This window comes from Hemitrygon akajei, chromosome 3 (genome assembly GCF_048418815.1).
Source record: "Hemitrygon akajei chromosome 3, sHemAka1.3, whole genome shotgun sequence".
NCBI classification, from domain to species: domain Eukaryota; kingdom Metazoa; phylum Chordata; class Chondrichthyes; order Myliobatiformes; family Dasyatidae; genus Hemitrygon; species Hemitrygon akajei.
In genome coordinates this window covers 76,196,476-76,217,346 of record NC_133126.1, presented here as the reverse complement: position 1 = coordinate 76,217,346, position 20,871 = coordinate 76,196,476, and the positions used below count along the sequence as shown (strand labels likewise).

General features: G+C 39.2%; 1 protein-coding gene across 7 annotated transcripts in view; it reads left to right on the top strand.

Moving 5' to 3' along the window:
- LOC140725127 (protein PALS1-like) overlaps window positions 1–20,871 on the top strand; it is an 86,437-nt gene that overhangs the window by 21,179 nt on the left and 44,387 nt on the right. For 4 of the 7 annotated variants that reach the window (XM_073040163.1, XM_073040162.1, XM_073040160.1 and 1 more), the window contains exon 2: window positions 17,324–17,396. The gene's annotated coding sequence lies outside the window, so the exon portion shown is untranslated. Of the gene's footprint in view, window positions 1–1,758; window positions 1,843–17,323; window positions 17,397–20,871 lie in introns of all 7 variants that reach the window. The other 3 variants (XM_073040164.1, XM_073040161.1, XM_073040166.1) reach the window with 1 other exon arrangement.

Below are 20,871 nucleotides of genomic sequence, written 5' to 3'. Positions count from 1 at the left end.
TTGTTCACTTCTGCTATGTTGGCAGTTACTCTGACAATATTAACTACTACCCTCAGTCTACTGCCCTCTCAGCTGATCTTCAACTTCTAGAAGCCCAAGTTGATCTAGCTATCAGTCCTGCCAAAGGGTTTTGGTCAGAAACGTCAACAGTACTTTTTTCAGTAGATGCTGCCTGGCCTGCTGAGTTTCTCCTGCATTTTGTGTGTGTTTATCAGACTTCTGTTTAGCTGTCCAGTTATACCAAAAGCTGGTAGAGCTGGATTGCAGAATGAATGTTAAAGGACAGGATATTTTACCTCCTGTGCTGCAAGGGATTGGCATAAGCAGGTGGACAGTCAGGAGGTTTTGTTTTATAACTTTATTTACAGCATTTAAGGTAAAATGCCATACTCACTGTCTAGGTTGCACTCTGGCCCCTGTGGGCTTCCTTTAACCAGCAGACATGATATAATCCTTTTCCAAAGACAGCAGGATGTGGGAATTTTCTTGGAAGAAGAGCTGCCAGTCAGTAAGGTCAGTCTCCTTGTTGGCTTGCTGTCCGACTTGTGAATGGCCACCTTGGCTTAATGGTTGGGAGATGGCTTGGTCACTAAGTAGCAAGCCCTTCTGTTGATTGAGCCATGGCCTAAAAAGAAATTTGAATCTTGAAAGTTTTTCCAGTAACTGCATGTTGAACAATAGAGCCCTAAGCTTGAAGTTATGTTTGTGTTGCAGTCTTAAATTTAACTACCCCTCTTGTTCTGAGCTGAAGTTGTTAAAGTCCATGATGGTTGCTCCTGTCAGACAGATCAAGTGCTGTAATTGAGGTAGCGTTGTTTTGAAATTGGATCTTACACCATTTGGTGACCTTGTGATTTTCACTGCAATCTGTTATCATGTTATTTGTCATGTCAGTTGTAGCTTCAAATGTTTTGTACTAAAAGTGTGGTAGTCAAAATTTCTGCTTCATGCTTAAGGATATTTCACATTGGTTAAAAATGGCTGCAAGATCAGGGTAATTCAGACAGATGCATGTGTTTTATTAATTTCAAAGTCAACCTTGCTTTTGAGACTGTGATCCTGGTTCTCCATTCATAAGGCAGAGGAAATAATCAACTCTGCATATGTCCTGTCAAACCTTTTAAGAATTTTGTACATTTCAATGAGTTCATCACCTCTCATTTTTTTCTTGAGACTACAGGCTCAGAGTGTTTAATCTTTCCTCATATATTTCCAGGAATCTGTTCACTGTACATACTCAACCACCAGTATGTCTTCCCTTAGCGTGAAGGTCAAGCAATATTCCTGTTGCTGTCTCATTAGATAAAATAACCAAAAATGCCGAAAACACTCAGTAGGCCCAGGCGTCCCATAAAAGCGTTCTACAATTGGAGGAGGACATCTACTCTATGCTTGGAGTAAGAGGATTTGAGTCAGAGACCATCATGTTACTTGCCTTTCTAATTGCTATTTGAAACTACAAATTGATATTGCAGTGGTATGTGTATGAGGCCACTCAAGTCCCTGTGATTTTGCAAGATCATGTAATGTTTTTAATACAGTAAATTCTGCTTTCTATATTTTTTCCATCAGAGCAGATGGCTTCTACATTGAAGATTCTTCTACATTGTTCTTCCATCTGTCTTGTCTTGGCCTATTCACTTAGCATCTCTATATCCCCAGAAACCTTTCTGCGTCCCACATCCTTTCCACAGTCCACAGTATCCATGACTTCGTTGAAAATTTAAACATTGATTACCTTTAATTTCCCTCTTCTAGATCATTACAGTAAAATGTGAAAAGATGGAAACTTGACACCCATCTATCTGAGGTGGATGCATCTGCAAAACATAGATTTGTATGGTAAGGTTAAGTAGTTTTATTCTTTCCTATCAGAATCAGGTTTATTATCACCGGCATGTGATGTGAAATTTGTTAACTTGGCAGCAGTTCAATGCAATACATAATCTAGCAGAGAGAATAAAAAATAAATAAAATAAATAATAATAAATAAACAAGTTAATCAATTATGTATGTTGAATAGATTTTTTAAAAAACATGCAAAGCAGAAGTACTGTATATTTAAAAAAAGTGAGGTAGTGACCAAAAATTCAATGTCCATTTAGGAATTGGATGGCAGAGGGGAAGGAAGCTGTTCCTGAACTGCTGAGTGTGTGCCTTCAGGCTTCTGTACCTCCTACCTGATAGTAACAGTGAGAAAAGGACATGCCCTGGGTGCTGGAGGTCCTTAATAATGGACACTGCCTTTCTGAGACACCACTTCCTAAAGATGTCCTGGGTACTTTGTAGGCTAGTGCCCAAGATGGAACTGACTAGATTTACAACCTTCTGCAGCAGCCCCTCTATACCAGATAGTGATGCAGCCTGTCAGAATGCTCTCCACGGTATAACTGTAGAAGTTTTTGAGTGTATTTGTTGACATGCCAAATCTCTTCAAACTCCTAATTAAAGTATAGCTGCTGTCTTGTCTGAATTAATATGTTGGGACCAGGTTAGATATTCAGAGATCTTGACACCCAGAAACTTGAAACTGCTCACTCTCTCCACTTCTGAACCCTCTACGAGGATTGGTATGTGTTCCTTCATCTTGCCCTTCCTGATGTCCACAATCAGCTCTTTCGTCTTACTGACGTTGAATGCCAGGTTGTTGCTGTGGCACCACTTCACTAGTTGGCATATCTCACTCCTATATGCTCTCTCGTCACCAGCTGAGATTCTACCAGCAGTGGTTGTATCGTCAGCAAATTTATAGATGGTATTTGAGCTATGCCTAGCCACACAGTCATGTGTATATAGAGAGTAGAGCTGTAGGCTAAGCACACACCCCTGAGGTGTGCCAGTGTTGATCATCAACGAGGAGGATATGTTATTACCAATCCACACAGATTGTGGTCTTCTGGTTAGGAAATCAAGAATCCAATTGCAGAGGGAGGTACAGAGGCCCAGGTTCTGCAACTTCTCAATCATAGATCCAATCTGGAAATTTTATTTTTTTGGATTTGTGGGACTTGTCTAGCCTCATCAGTGGTGGTGCTACCAATTCTCTCTTGGAGATGGATTTGAAGACCTTGAAGTGTTAGTCTGTTTCCATTCTACTAGTTGTTCTGCCTACAAAAGTGTTCAGAATAAGAACTCAAATAAGTGGGTGAGCCTAGAGTCAGAGTTGAGGCCTACCCCTCCCTGTGTATACCACAGTACCAGTTGTTTATGTGAGCTTGTCCTGCTCAGGGAAAGAGCATACCCAGCATTAGTGATGGAGGTATCTGACATGCCATCGGGAAGGTATTGTTGACTCAGGTATGTCGGTGAGACAGTTCTGCCAAATTAGACAGCACTCCCAGTTTTATGAGGAGGACTTTGCAAGATTGTTTTGCTGAGAAATTACTCATTTCTCTGATCTGTGTCTAGGTTAATGCTGTTCTGCCTGGTCTTAAACTTTTCTGGTGTTCTGGTACAACTGAGAAACTTGGCCATATTGCTGCAGGTCTGATTTGGGATGTTGGAAATGATGACAGGTTTATGCGTGCATAGTCTCACTTTTGGACTAGCTCACCTGTTTAAATTACTAACCAAAGGCAAGCATGGATACAAGATGGTCATTTCAAAACAAGTGCATTGCAGAAGATGTTGAATCTAGTGTTTCCCATCCTGGAGGGCTGTGGAGGCTGGACTGCTGGAGAAATTTAATGATGACGGAGATAAATTTTTGGAACATCGGAGAACTAAGGTTTATAGGAACTGCTCTGAATATGAGATAAAGCCTGAGGCAGATTGTCATGATCATATTGAAAAGCAGTGTAGGTTTATGGATCTGAGGAGCTTAACCCTGTTTCTATTTTCTTATGTTCTTGTGTTGGAGGGAGGTAATTGAATACACAGTTTCATTAATTGAAAATAAACAAAATGCTGGAACTAGTCTATTAAAACATAACAAATAAGATGAGTTCCACAGTATAACCACTGAAGTGACTTCTTTGCACTACTGTAATCGCCAAGTCAGTGCTTGGCACATTCTTAAAAACAGAACTATTTCTATTTCATTCTGTTCCTTCAAATTGGTGAAATGTCTTAAGGCAGTTCATAGTAGCATTAGCAAATAACAACCGACACACAAGAAGAGGTTAAGTAGTCACAAGAAAGTAGATTTCCACCAGGATCTTATACTGGGGAAAGGAACTTAAGAGTAGCAGTGGACAGTCAAAACTACAGATCTCAGAATCCAAAAGGCTGACAAGGTTGAAGCAAATGAATTCAAAGGATGAATAAAATGCTAGAATACGCTGGCAAATAAAAAGTCTGATAGAGATTCTGGTAATTGGTAAAAGATGGTGGAAAAAAATGAAAATTTTTAAATTAATGCATTGTTAAATTGTCTTAAAATTGAGAATTTTTAATTTGTTTTCTCCAAAAGTAAATGAATGGCTAAATTCTACATTTTAGTATTGATATTTGTAGACATATTAAGGATTTCAGTAGGCAGAGCAAAATTAGATAAATGCATTAAAATACAGGTTAGCCATATTTCAATAATTTATCACTCATTTATCCTGTATGTCCTAGCTACAATAAATAATTTCTCCATGGTTGTTGTGTTGAATTCCATCTAGTACTGCAGTTGAGAAGGGGCTTAAAACGGTATTTTGAAGTCTATTTTATTTTTCTGGGTATGTTAAATAGCTGAACGATACAAATTTTGAGGAAAATGGGCAAAGTGAAATATCCCTTTTAGATATTAGATCATAAGGATTAATTTCTACAAATTGAGGGAGTAGGTTATGTAAATAAAGTGTTTTTGGTTTTATTAATAAACTCAACTTTTATTGATCACCAGCTTTAAATACTTCAAACTTCTGAAGTTTGAGTAGTGGTGATGTTCCAAGTATTTTTATTTTGACTATGAGCGTCACTGCAAAGACTCTTGTATGCACTTCACAGCAGGGCTTGGGCTGTGCTGCAGCTCTTGATGTGCTTGACCTGATTCCACTCTGAAGCAAACTGAGATTCCATTGAGTAGGCAGCTTATGCTGCTTGAATTTCATAAGGCCTGAAGCATCCAGTCTGTGCACGTAGAACTTGAAGACCTATTTGTATTTATTATGAGGACTGATACTCATGTTAGAAAATTTTTGAAATGTGCAATAGGAAGGAAGATTTGCCAATTTGAATTGACTTTATTACTTACATCCTTCATATACATGAGGAATAAAAATCTTTGTTACATCTCCTCCTAAATGTGCAATTTATAGTAATTTATAAATAGTATGTACAACAGGATAGTCAATATAACATAGAAGTACAGTTGTGTCAGCATGAGTTAAGCAGTCTGATGTCCTGGCTTTTATGCTGCGGTAACATTTCTTGGATGGTAGCAGCTGGAACAGTTTGTGGTTGGGGTGACTTGGGTCCCCGATGATCCTTCGGGCCCTTTTTATACACCTATCTTTGTAAATGTCCTGAACAGTGGGAAGTTCACATCTACAGATGCGCTGGGCTGTCCGCACCATTCATTGCAGAGTCCTGTGATTGAGGGAAGTACGGTTCCCATACCAGGCAGTGATACAGCCAGTCAGAATGCTCTCAATTGTGTCCCTATAGAAAGTTCTTAGGATTTGGGGATCCGCACCAAACTTCTTCAACCGTCTGAGGTGAAAGAGGTGCTATCATGCCCTTTTCACCACACAGCCAGTATGTTTCAGACCACAAGTTCCTCGGTGATGGTTATACTGAGGAATAAAGCTGTTCACCCCCTCAACCCCAGATCCATTGATGTCAATAGGGGTTAGTCTGTCTCCATTCCTCCTGTAGTCGACAACCAGCTCCTTTGTTTTTGTGACATTGAGGGAGAGGTTGTTGTCTTGACACCAGTGTGTCAGGGTGGTGTCTTCTTCTCTGGAGGCTGCCTCATTATTATTTGTGAGTAGGCCAATCAGTGTAGTGTCGTCAGAAAATTTACTTAACAGATTGGAGCTGTGGGTGGTGACACAGTCATGGGTATACAGAGAGTAAAGGAGGGGGCTTAGTACACAATCCTGAAGGGCACCTGTGTTGAGGGTCAGAGGGACAGAGGTAAGGGAGCCCACACTTACCACCTTCCGACAGTCTGACAGGAAGTCCAGAATCCAGCTACACAAGACAGGGTGAAGACCGAAGTCTCTGAGCTTCTTGTCGAGCCTGGAGGGAATTATGATGTTGAATGCTGAACTGTAGTCCAAGAACAGCATTCTCACATAAGCATCCCTCTTCTCCAGATGTGTAAGGACAGTGTGTAGAGCTGTGGCTATTGCATCATCTGTCGATTGGTTGTGTTGGTAGGTGAATCGTAGGTGGTCCAGTGTCAGTGGTAGCATGCTGCCGATGTAGACCTTGACCAGACTCTCAAAGTACTTGCTTATAATTGAGGTGAGTGCGACATTCAGACATGTTATCTTGGTCTTTTTAGGTACCAGAACAATGGTGGATGTTTTGAAACAGGTGGGCACTCTACACTGGGAGAGAAAGAGATTAAAAATGTCTGTAAACACACCTTCCACTTGTGCCACACACATCCTGAGTACCCATCCTGGGATGCCATCCGGTCCCGTGGCCTTGTGACTGTCCACTCATTGGAAACATCTGTGTACTTTGTCCTTAGAGATGACCAGGCTGTCGGTCGCATCATCTGCAGGTCTCCTCAAAGGCTCAGTATTGGCAACATCGAATTGAGTGTAAAAAAGGCTTTGCTGGTCTGGGAGAGAGTCAGCAATGTTGGAAACTCCACTGTGTTTTATTTGAAGTCTGCGATGGTGTGCAGACCTTGCCATAAGCTGCATGTGTTGCTGGTGGAAAGTTGTGTCTGGATCTTGTCCCTGTATTGTTGTCTTGCTGCCTTGATGACTTTGCGTAGATTGTAGTTGTATTCATTGAGCTCCTGCTGATTACAGTACCGGCAACGTAAGCACTGTGTGGAGCGTAAGTGCTGCTCGCACAGAACTGTTGATTCAGGGTTTCTAGTTTGACCAATTTCTAGGGGACAATATCCTCGATGTGTAAACATGCATTTTGATTCTTTTCCCCATGCAGTTATTATAACAAATGTTTTTGCCCTTATATTTAGAGGCTGTATTTAATTTACTAATATTGTTCTCTTTTTTTCCCTGCTTCTACTTCTATTTCTTAATTCTTAAATTGGGTATCTTGCTGTCACCTGCTCTGCCATTCATCATGATCTTTTACATCTACCACTCTCATTGTTATTTGAGTGACTGTCACCTTCTTGTCAGCTTGAACCATTCTGGCCTTTCTCCTCTGACATCTCATTAACAAGATGTTTTTACCCACAGAACCGCCACTCACTGGATGTTTAAAGTTTTTCACACCATTCTTTGTAAACTCTAGAGACTGTTGTGTGTGAAAATCCTAGGTGATCAGAAGCAACTGAGGCTACGTCCACACTAGACCAGATACATCCTTAACAGAAGCTTTTACTCTTCTTTGACCCTCCGTCCACACTGAAATGGCGTTTTCCTCCCCCGAAACGGAGCTTTTCTAAAAAGCCCTCCGGAGTGTGTAAATTTGAAAATGCCGATTGGGCAGAGTAGTGTGGACAGGATAACCGGAGATTTCTAAAAACACTGTCATGATATGCCGGAATGGCTAGTGGCGGCAGCGCGGCATTTCACTGTTTTCTTGAACGCAACCTAACGATTTCAGAACAGACGGCAATGAGACTGAAGCCAGAAGAGTTAGAAATGTACTCACCAAATACTTTGACCCATAACTTACTGAATAAATAAGTATACTCACTTTGCCCTGTTTTCTGTCCTTTCTTGTATGAAGGTGGTTTACCTATTTATGCAAGTACTTCTCTGGCAATAGATGTGTAAGAGCCTAATGTAACATTGTATGGAAATACAAGGTAACACTGATGCAGCCATGTTTTATACATTTAACAAGGTGTTTTATTAATGCAACAGAGTTAGTCAGCCTCAACCATATCTGCATGCTTTTATGCATTGAATTCCTGCCAGGTGATTGCCTGATTAGATATTTGCATTAACGAGCAGGTATAAATAATAAAGTGGTCACTGAATGTATGAGGGAATATCTCTTCTTTCTTCTTCTTTCTGGCATAATCAGTGACAACAGGCCTCTTAGCTTAAGTTCACTGGCCTTTATAGAAATTTCTTACTGCCTACGCCCTGAATAGCCAACCCCTTTTTTTGGGACTGTGATTCCTGGCTCAAAGGAACTCAGTCAGCAGATAACTCGCCCTTGCATCGAGTATTTATAGTGCATCAGTTTCATGTCAGTTTAAAATTTCGTTAAAGAAATATAAACTTGGCTCATTTATTCAGAGTAATCTTTTGTGTTTCAAAGAACATTTGCAGTATATTGAATTGATTAAGAGCAGTAATGGTATTTGGATTGTTCAGACTTGGTACCTGTGATTTCTAGTTTCATTTTGAGGAATACTTCAAAACAATACTTAACCCAAAGAACCCGTCTGCAATTTTCTAACTGAAGTTTGTTCTTTTAATTTTTTTTGTAATGCAGCTTGGAAAACAACCAGATATTATTTTGCCTTCTCAACACCAGAGAACTTTATGAAGAAGATAACAAATTAGATTTGACGTTGATTAATGGAAATAAGTTAATCCAAATTTAGTTTCAGATTATTTATAATAAAATGGAAAATAACTCCCATTGCCTCTAAACAGTCAGGTTTGAAAGAATAAAAAGAAACCTCATTAACATACACAGTATTCTTATGGATTTGACAGGGTAAATGTAGAGATAAGGTTTTTCCTGGTTGGGATGTCTAAACCGGAGGTCACTGTCTCAAAACAAAATATAAAGTTTCAGAAGAACTCAGTGGGTCATGCAGATCTGTGCAGACAAAGGGATGAGACCCTGTATCTGAGTCTTGATGCAGGGTCTTAACACAAAATGTCAACCATCCCTTTACCTTCCACAGATTCTGTTTAGTCTGCTAAGTTCTTCCAGCAGTTTAATTTCTTGCTGCAGATTCTGGAATCTTGAGACTTGTCACTGTCTCAAGGGCATGGTCATTCAGGAGAACCATACAACCATAAAACATTACAGCACAGAAACAGGCTCTTTGGCCCTTCTTGGCTGTGCCGAACCATTTTTCTGCCTAGTCCCACTGACCTGCACCTGGCCCATATCCCTCCATACCCCTCTCATCCATGTACCTGTCCAAGTTTTTTTTTAATGTTAAAAGTGAGCCCGCATTTACCACTTCATCTGGCAGCTCATTCCACACTCCCACCATTCTCTGTGTGAAGAAACCCCCCCCCCCCCCCAATGTTCCCTTTAAACTTTTCCCCCTTCGCCCTTAACCCTGTCTTCTGGTTTTTTTCTCCCCTGGCCTCAGTGGAAAAAGCCTGCTTGCATTCACTCTTTCTATACCCATCATAATTTTATATACCTCGATCAAATCTCCCCTCATTCTCTACGCTCCAGGGAATAAAGTCCTGACCTGTTTAACCTTTCTCTGTAACTCAGTTTCTCAAGTCCCGACAACATCTTTGTAAACCTTCTCTGCACTCTTTCAACCTTATTAATATCCTTCCTGTAATTAGGTGACCAAAAATGCTCACAATACTCCAAATTCAGCCTCACCAATGTCTTATACAACCTCACCATAACATTCGAACTCTTATACTCAATACTTTGATTTATAAAGGTCAATGTACCAAAAGCTCTCTTTACTACCCTATCTACCTGTGATGTCACTTTTAGGAAATTTTGTATCTGTATTCCCAAATCCCTCTGTTCTACTGCACTCCTCAGTGTCCTACCATTTACTTTGTATGTTTTACCTTGGTTTGTCCTTCCAAAGTGCAATACCTCACACTTGTCTGTATTAAACTCCATCTGCCATTTGTCAGCCCATTTTTCCAGCTGGTTCAAATCCCTCTGCAAACTTTGAAAACCTTCCTCACTGTCCACTACACCTCCAATCATTGTATCATCAGCAAATTTGCTGATCCAGTTTACCACATTATCATCCAGATCATTGCTATAGATGACAAATAACAATGGACCCAGCATTGATCCCTGTGGCACACCACTAGTCACAGGCCTCCACTCAGAGAAGCAATCCTCCACTACCACTCTCTGACTTCTCCCATTGAGTCAATGTCTAATCCAATTTACTACCTCTCCATGTATACCTAGCGACTGAATCTTCCTAACTAACCTCCCATGCGGGACTTTGTCAAAGGCCCTACTGAAGTCCATGTAGACAACATGCACTGCCTTCCCTTCATCCACTTTCCTGGTAACCTCCTTGAAAAACTCTAATAGATTGGTTAAACATGACCTACCACACACAAAGCTGTGCTGACTCTCCCTAATAAGTCCCTGTCTATCCAAATACTTGTAGATCCAATCTCTTAGTAGTCCTTCCAATAATTTACCTACTACTGACGTCAAACTTACCGACCTATAATTTCCCGGATTACTTTTAGAGCCTTCGATTTGTTCACTTTCTTTTGTCACTTAAAAACATGTAATTATACTTCTGTTTTTAAAATCTGTTTAAAGGTTGATCTTCCATATTTTATTGTGTTAACATTGATTGTATCATATTCAAATTGTTTAATAGCTTGCTGCTTTAAAGAAAAGAATCAGTAGTATGCCTTGCTTTCACCACAGAATTCTTGACCTTTTGGCAGATACTGGCACTGCCCCAACTTATGGCATGATTTGTATTTTTAACTTAAATATAGTTTTTTAAAATTTATTTTTCATTGAAAAGTGTTCAGATTTCAGTCAACCGACAACAACTTACTTGAGAGTGACACAAGGTTCTCTTTCTTGAAGGTGGACAGAGCATAAAATGAATGTGGAAATTGAGGATAAGACAGTTGGATGAGTGGCTTGTGTTCTATTTTTTCAAAGTAAAATTTAAAGTTTATTTTGATTTCTGCCTACCTGTAAAGGTGATGACATTTACTTTCTACTGGTGTCTGGAATTGCTTTAAATTAATGGATTATCATGCACCGTCAGACTGTGTGTATTGATATAATTGGGTCCAAGTTTCTCTCTTAGTTTGATTTGTCATTTCAGTCTCTTCGTATTAATATCTAAAACATAATCTTGTCTTACTGATTCAAATACATACCACTACTTTGAGGGAAGTATTTTCAAGCAGGTGGCAAGTTATTAACATGACTAGCAGCTAGGCATCAAGAATAAATGAAATATGCCATAAAGCCCTTAAGCCTGCTTCACTATTCATTATATTTGTAGCTAATCGTCCACCTTGGGTTTATATTCATGCCTAATCTTCATACTCCTCTATTCTCTGATGTGAAGAAACTCAACAGCTGGGGTTCTTTACACAAGATAGATGTGAATTCCTATTCACAAAGGAATTTTTGTTTGTATTAATTTAGAAGTCTTGATCTCATATTCTGACATGTAATCCCTTGCTCTTTGCAAAGAAATCAAGTCTTTCAGCAGTAAGCTTGTCCATTTCTATCAGAATCTAATAAATCAGTGACATTACCTGGAGAGTGTAGGTCCATTTTGCTGACTGATTGAAAGATACTGATGTCCAGAGGGAACAGTCTTGTACATAAATCACTTAAGTTAACATCCAATTACATCAGAAATTAAGGCAAAAGGCAAAGATGTTTTATCTGGAATATAATGTTCTTTTGAAATTGTTCCTGGAATATTTGTGCATACTAGGCTGGTTTCCCTAACTAAGGAAGAGTATACTTGTGGTTAGAGAGATCCAAGTAGTGTCCCAGGATGGTTGGGCAATGTTCTGTGATGAGAGGGTAGGCAGAATGAACTTGTGCTCTCTTGATTAATAGAATGAGAGGTGATTTCATTGAAACATGCAATATTTCTTTTGTAATTCAAATCTTTATTATTATTTATTCTTATTTTACAAAGCAGCACAGCATATCATAGAGCAAATATAGTACAGCATATTTACACAGCCATCCCATGATGGGAAAACATATAAAACTAAGAAACAGAAAAAAACTTCTAATTTAGGTTTAAATTAACATATAACCAAAATTGATCCCACACGTCTTGCACTTTTCCCAACATGTGTTCATATGATGAAATCTTAACCATTTCCTCAGTCCAAACATGCAATATTTTTAAAAGGCCTAATGAGGTAGATTGGGGATAATGTTTTTGTAAGATTTCTAGAACAGAACCCATATCTCAAAAGAACTTATCAGCCATTCAGGACTAAATGAGGAAAAATCTTTAGTTTAAAATAGGTTAAAAGAGAGGGGTAACCACCTCAATTTTGCCTTCCATCTAGTTAGAAAAAAACTAAATGTAAATATTAGTCTTGGATATTATATGTTGAAATTTAAACAATCTGGCTATCAGTACCTATTATTGGTCATGCAACAGAAAGCTCTTTAACTCATAAAATAGAAAGCTCATTCCAAATATTTAAACTGCAAATCAGGAAGAAATAAAATTTTTAAATTTGCAGATTATTGTACATGAATTATACAAAACAGCAGTGTGAGTAAGCCAGTCAAGCTTACTGTACCTCACAGTAAGATCATGGCTAATCTAATCCTGGAATCAACATCTCTCAGTGCTCCTTGGCTCATTTGCAATTTGAATGTACTTTGAATATGACTTCTACACGGCTCTCTGAGATAGAGAATTAGAGATTCACAAGCCTCTGAGAGAAGAAATGTGCGTATGTATTAATAAATAAATATATGACTTAGAATAGGTCCTTCCGGCCCTTTGAGCCGTGCCACCCAGCATTCCATCTATTTAACCCTAGCCTAATCACGGGACAATTTACAATGACCTGTTAACCTACTAAACTGTACGTCTTTGGGAAACTGGAGCACCTGGAGGAAACCCATACAGTCACAGGGAGAATGTACAAATTCCTTACAGGCAGCAGCAGAAATTGAACCCTGGTCACATGTACTGTAAGGTGTTCTGCTAACCACTATGCTGCCAAGAGTAGCTCCTGCTTGTTTGTGTCTGAAAAAGGTGATTTCATATTGAAATATCCCCATTTGTGGATACTTCAACTCCAGGGAAACTTACTTTTGATATCCACTCCATCAGTCCACCTGTCACTTGTTATCAGGTGAGGGTAAGCATGCTCGATGAGGGTAACCAGTTGAAAAAAGGCAGATAGTAAGCTGCAACGGTATGTTAAGGGGTTTTATTTAATGCTAGGGGGGGAAAAAACGCTAAAACTGCTCAAAAGTTGTGAAAAAAGTAAATGTTTACAAATAGACAAGTAAAAGCAAACACGTATGTACAAAAATTTACAAATATACAGAGGCTTTCTCCATGACACACATTATATTCCAATTTAACTATTCACTAACTGTCAACTCCAACCTCTACGCCTCTCTAACAAAGCCATATTGAGTGTTTAACTCTGCTTCTGCCTGACCTAGAAGGACCAGGAAATACTACTGTTGGTCTTTGTGTGTGTGTGGGGGGGGGGGGGGGGTGTTAATTACGTGACCAGATCATAAGTTTTTCAGGTGCAGAACTGGAACATTTTAAACAGGGATTCTAACATCCTACAGTTTTATTCCACATCAAATGCCTTAGCTAAACCCACAGATCAGTGTCCACATGCTCAGATGAATATAAAAGAATAATGCTTCCCTGCCAGTGGTGTTACCAGTGTAGGGTGTGGTGCACCTGCTCCCACTAACACAGGCATTATTTTAGGACGCCCCAAACTTGGGTCTTTTGGGACCATTCTGCTTTCTATAAACCAATGTAGCAGTGTGAGTGAAAATAAATGAAACTGGAATGCCTGTGTCTAGAATTGTTATAAACTAGTAGAACATATAAACTGAAGGGATTGTTTTGATCAGCCAAGCTAGCAATTGTTTTACTGTTGGGAGTTCACCATTTACACACCCCAAGAACTGCAGAATGGGAGGACAAAGTGTGTAAACTACTGGGGAAATGAAACCGGGGACCAAACGAGGAGGAGTGACTAACCAGGCAAAGGGGCAAGGTTAGTGGGAGAATTAGCATTGCCAACCTGTTCTATCACACCACCTCAGGGATCACCTTTGGGGTGTCGACTTAATCTGCTCAATCTTTCTTCGTATGTTAACCCCTTCTAACTAGGAAGCAACCTAGTAAACCTTTGCTGCATTGCCTCGAATGTAGGCATATCCCTTTTAAAATATGAAGACCAAAGCTATATATAGTACTCCAGGCCTGATCTCACTTGAGCCCTGTGAAGTTATAACAAAATTATTCTGCTACTATACTCTATACCTATTGCAATAAATGCTAATATTCCACTAGCCTTTCTACCTGTACACTAACTTTTTTAAGCTCATGTAAAATCCCTTTATGGCACAGCAATTTCAAGTCTCAAATCATTTGAATAGTAAATTGCTTTCTCATGTTGACTTCAAAGTAGATAGCCTTACATTTTCACATATTGTGTCAGCAACTTTTTGCCCAATCATTGAATCTTTCTATAACCCTTTGCAGGTTATTTGTGTGCTTGTTATAACTTGCTAACCCAGCTACTTATTAAGCTTGAAGAGTGTACATGCAGTCCCTTCATCCAAGTCATTAGATTCTAAGTATTTCAGGCTCCCATTGTGATCTTTGTGCCAATCTAAAAATTATTTATACTGACTGTTTTCTATTGGCCAAATCCTTACCTATGCCAGCATTTTGCCTCAACTCCTTCTGTTCTTGTGCTATAAACTTTTTATGACACCATATCGAATATTTTCCAGAAATGCAAGTACACTATGTCAACTGGTTCCCCTTCATCCACTCCTTTTGTTACATTTTTGAAGAACTCCAGCAAGTATGTCAGATATTGATTCCGCGTGATTGTCGCGTTTGCGTGGTCTGTTTAGTACTGTCCATTCTTGCACATATCAGGTTGCTGTTTGTAATATCTGAGTTATATCTTGGCATCAAGTTAGTGTGCAAACTGGATTCCGTAGTGTGACAACGGTACTGAGTTAGTTAAGTGTTTTCAAGGTTGAGAGGGAGAAAGTGGACTTGCTCTTGTGGCTATATCTAATTGCAAAATGATAATGTGAGATAAATAATATATTCTAAGCTGGAGTACATCAATTAAACCCCATGAATCAAAGTTAGCTTCAAGAAATATATTGCTGCTCTGTTTCAGCCAGGTGATAATGAGAGGCAAATCACTACTCTAAAGAAACTGATAAGAATATAGTGCCTTGAAAAGGTATTCATCCTCCACAACTATTTTCACATTTTACTGTTTCATTTCCTAAATTTAAAATATATTGAAGTAGGAGTTTTTGAGCTAATGTACCAAACATTGTGCATCATGTCAAGTCAAAAGAAACAATCTAAAATCTATTACAAATTAAAATCCAGATTTGTGTGGCTGAAGAAGTATTCATCCCCTTTGTAATTACTACACTAACTTTTCTTGGGTACAGTATTTTACTTACCAACTTGTCTAATTTGTTGATGTAGAAAATTGGAGAATGACCTGAATAAGTACCCATCCGCCTCAGAGGTCCAACAGTATGATAGATTTTCAACAGACTAAACCAAAATAAAGTCGTAAGAGCATTCAAAGCAAGTCAGAAAAATGATAATAGCAAAGCACAAACCTTTAGAAGGGTACAAAACCATCTCAAAGGCATCAAACATACGTTGGAGCTCAGTGCAAACCTTCATGGGAAAAGGGGGGGGGGGGGGAATGTTAAACCACAGCCACCCTGCCTGTATCAGATCACCCCTCAACGTAGTCGCCAGAGAAGAATGGCACTTGTAAGAGAGGCTATACTGTGACACTGACAGTCACTCTGAGGGAGCTGCAGAAGTCAGTGGCTGCAACTGGAGATGAAGTTCATGGCTCCACGGTCTCTTAAGGCCGTGCAGATTTTCAGTAGGTACGTTTAATGTCAGAGAAATGTGTACAATATACATCCTGAAATTCTTTTTCTTTGCAAACATCCATGAAAGCAGAGTGCCCCAAAGAATAAATGACAGTTAAATGTTAGAACCCCAAACTCCCCCCAACTCCCCTCTCCCCTCCCCTACACATAAGCAGTAGCAAGGCAACCCACCCCCGCCCCCCCACAACCAGCAAAAAGCATTGGCGCCTCCTACCGAGCATTCAAGCGTGCAGGAAAGCATCAATAAAGACACAGACTGGCATTACCCTAAAGACTACTTGTTCACCTGGTAATTTGACATACACCAGCTAATAAGGGAAAAAGAGGTGTCCCCATTTCTAAGGCTTGCACAGAAAGGGTATTTATGGAAGAGTGGCCAGGAAGAAGCCATGGCTTTTTTTTTAAAGAAAAGCATATCCTTGCTTGTGAAGGCTTTGCAAAGCATCACTTAGATGATACTGTAAAGATGTAGAAGAATGTCTTGTGGTTGGATGAGACTAAAGAGGAACTTTCTGGCCTCAACTCTAAATGGTATGTGTGGCCTAAATCTAATACTGATCATCAGCCAGGTGGCACCATCCCTACCATGAAGTATGATGGAGGTAGTACCATGCTATAGGAATGCTTTTCAACAGCAGGGACTGGAAATGTGGTCAGGATTGATGGGAAGATGAATGCTGCTAATTACAGGGATCCTGCTAGCCTCTACTAGAAAACTTAAACTGGAAGTTCATCTTTCAGCAGGACAACGACCCAAAGCACACAGACAAAGCAACTATGGAGTGGCTTCAAATGATGAAAATTGATGAACTTGAGTGGCCCAGTTAGAGTACTGACCTTAACCAGATCAAACATCTCTGGCAAGACCTCAAGATTGCTGTCCATCACTGCTCCTCAGTGAACTTGGCACAGTTTGAGGAACTTTACAAGGAGGAATGGGCAAACCTTGTTCCCTCACGTTGTGCAAAATAAAGACTTATCCAGAAAGACTACTGGCTGTAATAGCTGTGAGAGGTGGTTCGACTAAGAACTGAGGAAAGGGGGATGAATACTTTGAACTGCTAACATTTTAGTTTTTGAAGTTTTAGTTTTTCATTGTTTACAATTTTCCCTGTGGTTTTTTTTTGGGGCTGTACTGTGATAAAAGGAGCATGTGATTCACAAATAAAAATTCTCAGTAAAATTGATCAAAATCTCTTGATTGTGATACCTATTTATGTGAGCAAAGGGTTGAGGGCCAAATACTTTTACAAGGCACTGTAGATCAGATACTTTATAGATAATTCTTTATTGCATATATGATCTGTTAGATTCTTAGGATTAAGCTTAAGCTATTTGATGTCATGGACTGGGGGAGCAATATGTTTTGGTTGTGCTCATAGATGATTACTTGTTTACAAAGAAAATATTTTTCTGTATTGTGCAGACCACTTTACAAAGCCTGAGTCGATGTGGGAGAGAAAGAAGCAGATGAAATGTGGACATTCTCCCAGAGTGATGTAAGTACCTTTTGATATGGTGCCAAGGCATCTTGATAGCTGACAAAACTGTTGCTACAGAAACAGGGGTCAAGTTCTTAAGAATGCTAATGACGACAAGATGAGGAATTCCAGCTGCACTGGAAGTCTGGGGGAGAAGAAAAAGTGTTTTATATAAATGTCATGAAATACAAGGGGGAGATTTTAAAAATGTGCTGTCAAGAAAACTAAAGAATTTGTGATAAATTCACTAACTGATCCTGAAGCAAGTACTTTAACCAGCATTAGTGACTGTGCTGCAATACTGAATCTACAAATTGACCTGTTGATTGATGATACTGCTTTCAGAAATATGTGCACTTTTCCAAACTTGTGCATTGAAGGGAAATATATATGATAGCACAAAAGTTTCACCAGAATATTGCCTGCATTGCAGAACTGTGGTTATGACTGGATAGGCTGGATTTATTTTGACTGGACTATAGGAGGCTGAATGGTAGCCTTGCAGAGGTTATAAAATTAAGAAGATAGAATAGTCTAGAGACTTCTTCCTAAGCAAGAAAGTCTCAAACTAGAGGGTGCAGGTTTAATATGAGAGAAGAGAAACAAGAGATCTGAATGGTAAAGCTTTTCCAAGCTCAAAGCAGTAGTTATCTGAAGTACACTATCAGAGGATGTGGTAGAAGCAGATACTGTTATGTTTAAAAGGCATTTTAGATAGGTATTTCAATAGGAAAGGTGTAGAGGATTACAGACTAATACAGGCAAATGGGATTAGAGTAGATGGGCAAATGATTGGCATAGTGGGCTGAAGGGGCCCAATTCTGTGTTGTACAAAACTCATTCACTGACCCTCTAACTTTTATTTTGTAATTTTTATAGAAGCGAGTAAGTGGACCTTGCCACTTTTACTAATTTCTGAATCTGCAGCTCCACCATATACTTTAGAAAAGTTAAATTGAAACTGTGGATAAATTTTCTTCTTAGTTGAACCTGGGAAATATAAAGGAAGTTAGAATGGGAGTTTTGGGTCACCCACTCCAGTTACAGAGTCAACATGGAATCTGGATTGAAGTGAAGGATTGGTTCTTGCATTTCTCCACCATCCGTTCCCTTTAATTTGATTTATTTTCTGCACATCTGAATTGGCATAGAAGTTGTATCAGGTATAAAGATACCAAATTGGTCTATTAGATCAATAATTTCTATGGGTGGTCTTTACGGACCCAAGTTCTTTTGATTCCCTCCAACCAGGTCCAGATGTTTCATGCTTCAATTAATTGGGATTTTGTGGCCATGACAGTACAACAGTCTGTGTTTGCCATTATTATTCCACAAAAGGTATAAGAATTTAAGGATTTTGTGAATATGTAGATTAAACAAAAAGACAGATATCTTTGGGGATAGAATTCCAGACCATAAAACTATTACTAATGTCACCAGTAATAGAGCAATTAAATACAGGAATGAATAAAAAAGCAGAACTGGGTATCTGCAACTTTATTGAAGGTTTATAGAGCTGGAGGAAATTAAAGAGTTACGAGTGGATGGGACCATGGAGGGATCTGAAAATCAGGACAAGTGGAAGAGGACTTTGTTTAAGAAATTAAACCAGTCTTGGGAACTGAATATATAACAAAGCAACACACACAGGAACAGGCCCTTCAGCTCAACCATGTTGCACCAAACATTATACCAGACTAAACTAAACCCAGCTGCCTGTACATGGTCCATATCCTTCTATACCCTGGAGACAAAAAGCTCCTAGATGCTGAAATCTGGATTGATGCCCAAAATGTCAGCAATTCCTTTCCCTCCCACAGATGCTTCTCCACCTGCTAAGTTCCTCCAGCAGATTGCTTGTTGCTCTTTCTCTTCCCTGCCTATTCTAAATGACTTTTAAATATTGCTTCTAATCATCTGCTCTGGCAGCATCTTCCAAGCATTTACCACTCTATTTTGAAAACAAATAACTTGCCTCACAAATTTCCTTTGAATTTTCTCTCACTCATTTCAAACCTATGTCATCTAGTATTTGACATTTCCATCCTGGGGGAAAAAGACTCTACCTACCCTATCTCCAGTGAGATATACCTAGCAGCAGTAGAGAAGGGGCTGTTCTAGGCCTTTAGTTTATTTTCATCTGTGTGCATGAAATAACAGAAGCAACAGAGAACCTTTTTGTATTTTGGCAAGTTATCCTTAAGAGGCACACTTTCCCTTGAGTTGCCATCCTTTGTTCCCTGATTTAGGTGCTGATTGTCTTCCACTTTACAAACAAAATAATGCAATATAAAATTTGAGACTTCAGCTTTGATATAAGAGCATAGTTATGTTAAATTTAACTTGGCTTGTATTCCTTTTTTGAAAAGACAATCGGCAATAATAGAGAGACGTCTATCTATCATTGCACCAGATAGTCTGGGCAAGATTGCCCTTGACCAAAAAAAAAAACAATGGCTCAAAAAGTTGGTCAGTTATTATTGTGTTAAAGGAAGAAATGCAAATAAAGTTCTTGATTTTCAGTGGTTGCCATCAGGTCTAAAAATGAAACAGGAAATTAAAGAAAATTTATGAAGCCCTTTCCCTCCCACAGATGCTTATCAACCTGTTAAGTTCCCCCAGCAGATTGTTTGTTGCTCTTTCTATTCCCTGCCTATTTTAAATTACTTTTAAACATTGCTGTTGGATCTGCCTCAGTCTTCAGCCCTGTCAGCACTTACCACTGTTTTGTTTAAAAAAAAATACTTGACTCTCAAATTTCCTTTGAATTTTCTCTCACTCATCTTAAAGCCTATGCCCTCTAGTATTTGACATTTTCACCCTGAGGGATAAGACTCTACTACCCTCTCTCCAGTGATATTGAGAAAACATTCCAAGTTTGTCCAGCCTCCCCTTGTATGTAATATAACCTGCACAGAATCCTAAAGAACCTCAAAATACCTTATCCAAAACCTCCACATCATTTCTGTAGTACAGTGATCAGAACTGGGCACAAAATCCTGTATCCTGTGTAATCTAAATTGATAGCACTTGGTCTAATATGGATAAATGTAATTAGTGTAGTTACTGTGGAAGAGATAGGTCAAAAGGGCCCATTTCTGTGCTGTATGATGATTCCATAACTCTCTAGTCTGTAGCCCTGCAGATCATTGCTTCTCAAATACACAGCCAACTATTCGTTTAAATGTGATCAGGGGTTCTGCCACCAGCCTTTCATTCAGTGAGTTCCAGACTCTTGCCATCCTCTGGATATAACAATTTTGCTTTCTCTCCCCTCAAGTTCTGCTGCTATTGCTTTAAGTCTAATATTTTGGCTTTCCAATTATCTGTTGAAGAGAATTAGCCCATTTTATATAAGCTTGTGAATTGTATACACAGTGCAAACCTGTCATTTAGCATTTAGAGCTGTCTTTATTAGCAGAGAGTGTGATTGATGTGTTAATTATTTTCTGCATTCTGTGATGCCCACCTTTGCATGGTCAGAAATAATAGT